Here is a 9,575-nt window from a genome sequence, read left to right on the forward strand (position 1 = left end):
ATAAATTAATGAAGATAAATAAAACAATTGTGTTATAAGACTGTTCATTTTGCGTCGTCGTTAAGTAGAGATTTTTTTGTGGAATACATATCATTGTGTACTAGTACAATGTTGATCTAAACACTATATTGTTTGGCATTAATGCTTGTTCATGTAGTACATAAGCTTATAAGCAACTAGATAAATTATGGAAGCTGTTAAAATGGCTGAGCATACTTGAACTTCGTTTAACCCTTTAAAACATATTTTGTGTGAACACTAAATTCCGGTTATTACTCCAAAGTGCTGATGACAATTAAAATACAGTTCAGCAGTGCCGAGACAGCGACTGTCACAGACTTTGCCGTGACCAGGATTCGAACCTGGGTTGTCGCGGCCACAACGCGAAGTACTAACCACTATACGATCACGGCTATGCGCGCTGAACTGTTAGTAATGATTTGTCTTTAAGTCTTATCAGTAATTTATTCTTGCTCGAGAGATCCAATTATAAAACCAGGATATTATAAAGCATTATGCTAGCGTAGTCGCTTAAGGATGCAAAGAAAATGACACACATAATGGCGAAAGTTCGATACGAAAACTCGGAATACCGATAGTGTACGTATATTCGATATAGCTTTGCTGTGTCGTTCGCGTTTTGAACAAAAATCACTAGTTTTTTACCAAGGTTTATATGGTCAAAAATAAATTGTTTGTTCCGCCTTTAAAGCTCCTTTTAGGCTACATATTGTGTAACAGCACTGTATAAAATGCTATCTATACCAAGCTCACATTTCTTTAACCTGGAAAAATTGCGATTAACATGTTCCTATATTCATTATTTGTTGTCCTGTTTGGTCGGCAGTTTTGATGCCAATTTACTGCTTGAATAGTTTGGCGTGACTGATACATTGTAGCTTCTACATAAAACCCCGAACGAAGTTAAGCACTAGTGATGCATCGCAAGGATTTAATGTTGACCTACTGGTTGTGATAAGGACGCCGTCAAGAGTTTATACACATATGTATAGTAGCTATTTTTATTTTCGCTTTCAGATGGTCCTCATGGCGCCCTTAACCCCAAATCAAAGACATGGCGCGAACATGTTGGTCTCACAAGTGACGTGCTTTTGGTCGCACTTATAACCTATTATTGGTCTTATGACAGAAAAAATGGTGTTTTGAGACTGTTTTTTCTTCGTCTAACTGTAAAGAACTGTTGTAACAAAATAACCCAACTTTGATAAAATATTCGTACATCATACATGTTTTAAACATGGACAAAGTTCATTTTATAAATAAATGTATTGAGACAATTTCTGATATACTGTCTATGCCCAAGGCTTAAATGTCATTTATATATTACACTTAACGTTTAATCGGCTGAACATTTTATGTTGAATTTACGAATTTCACCATGTATGGTGTTTCAAAGTATATCAATATTTTTACATTATGTATAAGAGAGTCAGTACATCCCAGACAGCCAGATATAAACGATTCACAATTTCTTGTCGCGGACCCGTTTAGTGTCTCGCATATATCTTGTTGACTATAATAGTTTGTGTACTTGGGAAGCGTCGTTTTAAATAGAAAAATAAATTTTAATGAACAGTCACGAACGTCGTTAGTCCACTGAACTACGCAACGCACGTCTTTTAAGGTGCGCATGAATACGGTTTGAAGCAAACAACAGCAGTCACTTATTTCGATTACGGGCTACGGAAGAGGATAATTTCGATGAAAATAAAGTAAGTTTATTCATAAATGATCGCATTATCAATTTACAGGATTTGAAAATAAAAATATCTAGTTAGAAGTAAATAGTAAAAAGCCGTCATGGCAACGAAATTTTAAGAATTCTTTGAAGGATTTTACATTTTAATGTATGAAAAGAATATAAAAGTATGTACAAATCAATCATCCCAGAATGTTTTGAGCAAAAGTGATGTATCGTTATTCTTAAATGATCGATTGTAGAAGGTACGACTGTATTGCTGTTACTTACTTATAAGTATTTAGCACAAATGTAGTTCATTCTCTTTCTTTTTTGCTAGAAAAACTACTTTAAAACGAGTGATATTTCCAATCAAGTTTCAACCACCAGTATACAAAAGGTAAAATGTTCTTTTCATAGTTTTCTAAAAATCTCCATATAAATAAGAAAGAATTCCTAATAACGTAAATGCGTGAGACAGAACATATTATGGTAGGAATATTGCTATCACTTGACAGTCTGGTATACCTTGTGTTGATGTAATTAATCCTGCTTGACTTCCCACAATGAGCAATAAAATACAATTGTGCATAATGCTAAGTAAATGAACAATTGCAGTAATCATTTTTGTCAACAAATTAGGGAGCTCCGATGAGCAGTCATAGCTATCTGTGATAATGAAGATTGAAGTACGGGAGTTAAGGGAGATGCTTTGAAGAGTGATGTTACTAAAATGTGAAAAGGATGATGAAATAGATGAAGTAGAGAATTTCTAAGATGAAAATACTACCAACAGCAGGTTACATTTCACTTTAAAAAGATATTTACGATAATCGGAAAATATTTTATATTTTATGTGTTTTCCTCAGAATATACATGTTATACATGTATTGATATATATGAAGCTAAAAATTCAACATGATGGTTATTATTATTTCAAGGGATAATGATTTTAATAAATGAAATAATAATTTAAAACCATTTGGTAAGGCTTGATATGTACTAATCAAATGTTAAAATGCACTGGAGATTTAAAAAGCAGAGTACCTTTTTAATAAACATAAATTATAATAGCTGATCCTTTTGAAGCTGAAATTATAATGAATGAATAATGCTGATTTTCATTCGGTGCATACAAAGTTCTTTCACTGCCATGTAATGTTCGTCTCCCTTATTTCCAGTATTCATGACAAGCTGACGCAGTCTGAACGGGAAACGATTGTTCGGATGTGAATTGTGTGCTCTTCGCTTCAAAATGACCTGGGAAAATATTTATCAACATTTCCTAGACCTAAGACCAATTAATTATGTTCTAAAAAACAATTACATTTGATTTAATTTGGCATTTTCCACTTCAATTAATTTTGTTCATTAAAGATAAATGGCATAAGTATCATTTGTAAACAGTTTATTTATAAATGTTTTGTCTTTCCGTGGAAAATGACCAAATAAGTATTAAGTGGAATTTACTGTGCAATTTTCATCTGCACTAACACAGACTGCGTAAATGTTTTGATAATAGCACATTGGTTGCTAATCACTAGTTCCTAACTACACTACAACAAAACCTATACTAACACCATGACTTTGTTTAAGAATCGGCCGTACCATCAGGATTTTATGTTTATCAAAGGCAGATTAATTGTAATTATGTGTATCTATTAATAAAGTCTAAGAATATAACTATCTGGATACCTCTCAAAGTATACACTTGTATGGTGATCGATCCTGAAGTAATTTATATTGTCATTCTTCTCCTACATCTGATTATAATAGAGCAATTGATATTAACGGACACAAGTATGTGCATTTAAAACTCTTTCGAGCAGATTGTCTTACCACAGATACTATGTCATAAACAGCTTAAGTTGTTGATAGTATCTTTTGCATTTAGTTCTTTTTTAGCCGACTGTCTGACCACATATATTATGTTATAAACAGTTAACGGAAATGGAACCGTAGTAGCTGAGACATAAGAACCGAAACGCGGTAAAGCGCGGGGCATGCGTAGCAATGCATTAATGATGACCTGTTGATTCTGATAACGACGCATTTCAGATCTTCTACAAATACGTTTGGTTGATATATTGTTATTTTTAGTCCTTTTATTTTGTTCTTATGACGTTATAAACGCCTTATCCTTGACTTGGCGCGGACATGGGGATCTTTCAAGTGACGGGCTCTTCATCCGCATTCACCAACTAATGTCTTGGTCTTATAACTTAGGAACGGAGTTTTAAGACTGTTATTGTTCACAGTTATGAGTCTAAACTGATCTATAATTTTAAAAAAATGCAATTATATTTTGACGTGTTACCTGCCTAATTAGACTCAACAATAAACTTGATAAAGTTTATATACAGTATATAAAACAGTTCGTAGTCTTAAGACTGAGAATAATTTGGTGAATACATACCCTGGTGTGATATTACAATTTCAAGCCAAACAAGATAGTGTTCATCCTTATTTCTTTATCCTGGAGGACATTAATTTATTAGCAACTATATGCATTATATAGATTGGATAGATAGCTCAGGGAACTTAGAGTTTTGCCGTACTTATTTAATGCATAATCATATAAGTACTATGCGTTTAATGATTACTAAATAGAGTGTGATTCCGGTTTTTAAAGAGACGACTCCAAATTGATCATGGTGAAAAAATATTGTTCAGCAGTGCCGAGACAGCGACTGTCACAGATCTTGCCGTGACCAGGATTCGAACCTGGGTTGTCGCGGCCACAACGCGAAGTACTAACCACTATACGATCACGGCTGTGCCAACTGAACTGATATAGTTAAGTTGTCTTCATGTCTTATCAATAAATTGTTCCAGCTCGAAAGGTCCATTAATAAAACCACAATATTTACGGGATATTTTCACAAATTTTGGCATTTTCTGAAGTTTGCAATATAATGCTTTAAATTGATAAGTTTAAATAAAAGAGCTTAAGAGTTCCAGTATATAACAAAAAATAAAGAACGAAAAATAAGTAATAAGCACCGGATGTCGAACCACTTATTCTTGGAGTAAAACTCTATCGCTTTAACTACTCGCCCATTCGTGCTGGCATATGAATGCAAGTATTTTATACTTTATATAAGTAATTCTCGTTGTGTCACACAAAAAACGATAACAAGAGAGCTTTCCAAATTATTCAATCGCTTCGCGTTTCGCGTCCATATAATAAATATTTTAGATCATACTAAATGTTCAGTACTACCGTTTCAATGCTAATTACATAAATACAACACAAATTTGCACACCTGAATCAATTTCCTTCAATTTTGTCAATTTATTAAAACGTGAAAAGGTCCCTTTAAAAGACATTTTTCTTAAGTCAGCGCTTAAGAATGCAAATAACATATGAAAAACGAAATCACGAAAAAACGATCAAGACGATTATATTTAATGTAGCATATGTTTATAAAGCACGGCATACAAAGCCATCTACTCCAAACTCACATTTCTTTAATCTGGACAATTTCAACGGACATACTCTTGGATTGATTATAAATGTCCTGTTCGGTCGTAAGTTTTGGTGCTCATCTACTGTATGACGTGACTGATAAATTGTAGGTAAAGCACAAGTGATGCCTCTCAATCATGTAATATTGGTCCTATTGATTGTTTTACGGACGTCGTATAGGTCTCCTACAAATGTTGGCTGGATATTGTTTTTATTTTAGCTTTCATAAGGTCCGCATTCACCAACCTTTTCTTGATCTCACGACTTAAGAATGGCGTTATTTAGACTATTTTTTTCGTACTTTTAAGTTTAATATTGGTCAATATTAGCAATGATGCAAATATATAGAGAGTTGTTAGCTGCCTTGTTAGACTCAAACATAGAGAACTATGAAAACTTAGGTTAAAGATGTGATATTGTTTTTTTTCGTAGTCTCAAGTCGGACAATTTTTCGGTGAAAATGGGTTCTTTTGTAATAATACAATGTCAAACCAAACACGAAAGTGTATGTCCTTTATTCTTGTTATGGAGGGCATAGACATATGTGCATTATGGACACGGTGTGGATACCATAACATACTTGAAATGTTTCGCCATTCATATTTCATATTCATATTCAAGTATATTCAAGTATTACACGATTTTTGTGATCACTTCATAGAGGGTGATACCGGTGTGTTAAAAAGAAATATGAAACTCTTAATTGCGGATGATACAAACATGTTCAGCAGTGCCGAGGCCGCGCCTGTCAAGATCTTGGAGTTTCCAGGATTCCAACCTGTTTTTGTCGCTGCCAACACGCGAAGTACTAGCAACTGTACTATTACGACTTAGAGCGCTAAACTGGTCCAAGCTCCTTGTTTCAAAGTCAGATCAATGACATATTATTACTATATAGGTCCAATAATAAGACCACAATATAAACAGGTATTCTGCTAGAGTCAGCTTTAAAGAATGCACAGAATCTGAATCATCAAATTGCGAAAGTTAGATTTCGAAAACTTGGAATAATAATTACAAAGCTTCTATATTATTTCGCGTTTAGGTTCTCGTCTCGTCTATTAGCTAATAAAAGGCTAATTGCTTCCCCTACTTCATATGGACAAAAGCAAAGTGTTCGTAGCCGCTGCTAAAATATTAAACCGGTCACTTATGCGATTGGCGTATGGCTCCTTTTGGGTTGCATATGCTTAAATAGCACTCTATACGATGAAATCATCACCAAACTCTTATGTCTTTTATCTTGAAACACGTAATGAGCATGTTCTTGGATTGGTTGCAATTGTCTTGATTGGTCGATAGTTTTGGTGCTGACGTACTGCTTACTCAGTATGGCATGACTGATATGTTGGAGCTGCTACATAAGAACCGAAATGAGGTAAAGCACAAGTGATGCGTCGGAATGAATAAATGTGGACCTGTTGGTTGTGATAAAGACGTTTGAATAATATAATTGTTCTTTTGCGCTTCATTAGGTCCTCTTGGCGTCCTTAAACCCAAATCCAATGCGTGGCGCAAACATGGTGATCTCACATGTGTCGGGCTATTGATCCGCATTCATCAACCTATTCGTTGGTCTAGTCCTGGGTCTTAAATTGATATATACTAAAAATGATGCAATACTATTGAGAGTTATTGCTTGCCTTGTAAGGCTCAACACAAAACGCTATTCTGTTATATATAGTTTATAAAATGTTCTGTCTAAGGTAGTTATAAGTCTGAGATTTTTTTGTTCGTGAATACAGGTCTTTGTGTGATATACAATTTCAAGTCAAGCACGATATTGGTATCCCATAATTCCCTTTCTCGTGACATACACCTCGAAGCCACGATTTTCATTATGGACACCTTTTAGATAGCACAACACACTTGAACTTGTTAAGTCGTTCTAATTTAATGCACAATCATAAGAGTTTTATGCGATTTTTGTGGTCACGAAATTGAATGTGATACCGGTTTGTAAAGATAAAATAGCAAATTGCTAATGACGGAAAAATTTTGTTCAACAGTGCCGAGACAACTACTGTCACAGACTTTGCCGTGACCGAGATTCGAACCTGGGCTGTAGCGGCCACAACGCGCATTACTAACAACTAAACGATCACGGATATGAGCGATGAACTGATCTGAACAATTTGCCCTAATGTCTTATCAATGACATATTCTTGCACAACATGTATTATAATAAAACAACAATATTTTTAAAAAAAATCCGATAACGATTACGAAAATTCGATATCGTTCCGCGTTGTCGTTCGCGTTTTCATAATAAAAAGCCTGCTGGTTCCCAAAATTTGAATTGACCAAAGAAAATTGTTGGTGCCCGCCGGAATATTATAAATCTGGTCACCTATGCAACTTGTCGTTTTGCTCCTTTTGGATTACATATGGGTAAATAGCATGGTTTACAATGTAATCTGCACCAAAATCACCTTTCTTTAATCAGGAAAAAATGCAATGAACATGCTCTTGGATTGATTATTCTTGTCCTGTTTGGTCGTTAGTTTTGGTGTTCATGTACTGCGTGTTTAGTATGGCGTGACTGATACGTGGAAGCTACGACATAAGAACCGAAATAATGTAGTGCATTAATATTTATCTGTGGGTTTTGATATAAGGACGCACTATAGATCTTTTACAAATACGATTGGTGGATATTAAGACTTTCATTTGCGCTTTCATCAGGATCCGCATGGCGTCATTAACACCAAATCCTAGACGTGGCGCGGATATGGAGGTATCACAAGCGACTGGTTTTTTGTCCGGATTCATTAACCTATGCTTGATTTAATGACTGAGTTTTAAGACATTATGTATAAATTAGTCAGTACACGCCAGAAAACCATACGTCGTAAATACCTATTTTTTGTCGCGGGGACCGTTTAGCGTACTGCATGTATCTTGTTTATTAGACTATTGTGTGAACTTGAAAAGCGTCTTGTTAAATGGCAATATAAATGTCAATAAATCGTTATATAATATGTGAGCGTCTTTATTCCACCGAACTACGCAGCACATGTATTTTATGTGGCGCATGGCTAGGGCTTTAGGCGAAGTACCTGGATGAAGATAATGTCAGTTTATTAATAAATTATGAAATTGTAAGTGTTCGGGAAGGGAACTTTAAAAATATCTAGTTAGAGGTCGAAAGTAAAAAGGCGCAATGACCATGAAATTTAGAAGAATTTCATATTGCTATGTTTTATAATTATATTGTTATGAATTGTAACAATATATAGTTATGTACAAAGCAATCTTTCCAGTTTCTTTACAAAGCATGATGCTGTATCGTTTATGCTCGGTTGTAGAAGGCACGCCTGCATTGCTGTTATTTACTGACTAATAAGTATTAATAAAAAATAAATTTCATTCTCTTCTGGTTTTGTTAGAAAAATACTTCGGTATAACAAGCGATAATTCCTGAACAGTTTAATCCTACCAGTATACAATAAATAAAATCTAGTAAAGGAAGGAATTTTTAAATCTCCGTTTAATTAAGAACGTACAAATCAACAAAGATGGTTAGAATTTTACTAAGATTTATGTATTATTATATAAATAAAGATATCAGAAAAGTACATATAAATGAGAAAGTAATTTAATAATATAAATGCGTGAGGCAGGCAGTAAAAATGTGTACAAATAAGAAAGTACAATGACGAAGTAAATATAGCGCCGGTATGTTTTGTGTACATGTGTATATATTTCAGGTATTGTTAAATGTTTGTATATATGTAAGAACATATGTAATTTGAAGTCAGAATTCTATGTATTCTGTCGCTTGAATCGTGCAGTTAAAATATACTGATATATGCGTCTGTTGTAACCTCTAAAACGTTCATGGAGGTTTTATAGAAATGTTATCCCACTATGTGACACTGTGGGCACAAGTATGCTATAAAGTATTTTGCATCAGAGTTATGTTGAAAAGTTCATAAAGAGAACATGACCTGAATTTTAAATATGAAGTGTAGTACAATAAATGCGTTAAAGATCTGTATGAAAAAGTATGTCCCATATTGTAAATAAAGTTGATAATGGATGACCGACGTTTCAACACAACGCTTTCCACAACGAATTGAAGAAGATACTTCGTGAAAATATAAAGCATAGGGACAATATCGTGGTTTTCTCTCTAAGTGAAACGCGTGGTCCTTATTGCTGGATGATAGCCCAACACAAGAAAATCTCGAGACGGACATTAGTGACACAACAGTAAACAAAATACCTTCGGCGATATTCACAATGGAGTTTGATGCAGTGGTTCAATTATTTGATAACGCATTTGTAGATTAAATATATCTTGTGCACCTTAGACATCATGGAAGCTGCCATCATTAACACCATGTTAAAAGTGTGACCAATTGAAGATGTTCGTGTCTCAAGAGAAACGATGACAATAGATTT

At 34.3% G+C, this 9,575-nt stretch overlaps 1 long non-coding RNA gene and 2 other non-coding genes across 4 annotated transcripts; 1 reads left to right on the top strand and 2 right to left on the bottom strand.

The window, feature by feature from the left end:
* Positions 1 to 341: 341 nt before the first annotated feature.
* Positions 342 to 413, bottom strand: Trnah-gug (transfer RNA histidin (anticodon GUG)). Its single transcript has one exon. It is a non-coding gene; the product is annotated as a tRNA-His (tRNA).
* Positions 414 to 472: 59 nt separating this feature from the next.
* Positions 473 to 3,382, top strand: LOC127873551 (uncharacterized). 2 transcript variants are annotated; one of them, XR_008046236.1, is made up of 5 exons: positions 473 to 600; positions 1,039 to 1,733; positions 2,040 to 2,099; positions 2,342 to 2,498; positions 2,881 to 3,382. It is a non-coding gene; the product is annotated as an uncharacterized LOC127873551 (long non-coding RNA). The 2 variants fall into 2 exon arrangements; XR_008046237.1 differs by lacking the exon at positions 2,342 to 2,498.
* Positions 3,383 to 4,402: 1,020 nt separating this feature from the next.
* Positions 4,403 to 4,474, bottom strand: Trnah-gug (transfer RNA histidin (anticodon GUG)). The gene has a single exon. It is a non-coding gene; the product is annotated as a tRNA-His (tRNA).
* Positions 4,475 to 9,575: the final 5,101 nt, after the last annotated feature.

The sequence above is a fragment of the Dreissena polymorpha genome, chromosome 3 (assembly GCF_020536995.1).
Source record: "Dreissena polymorpha isolate Duluth1 chromosome 3, UMN_Dpol_1.0, whole genome shotgun sequence".
In the NCBI taxonomy this organism is placed as follows: Eukaryota; Metazoa; Mollusca; class Bivalvia; order Myida; family Dreissenidae; genus Dreissena; species Dreissena polymorpha.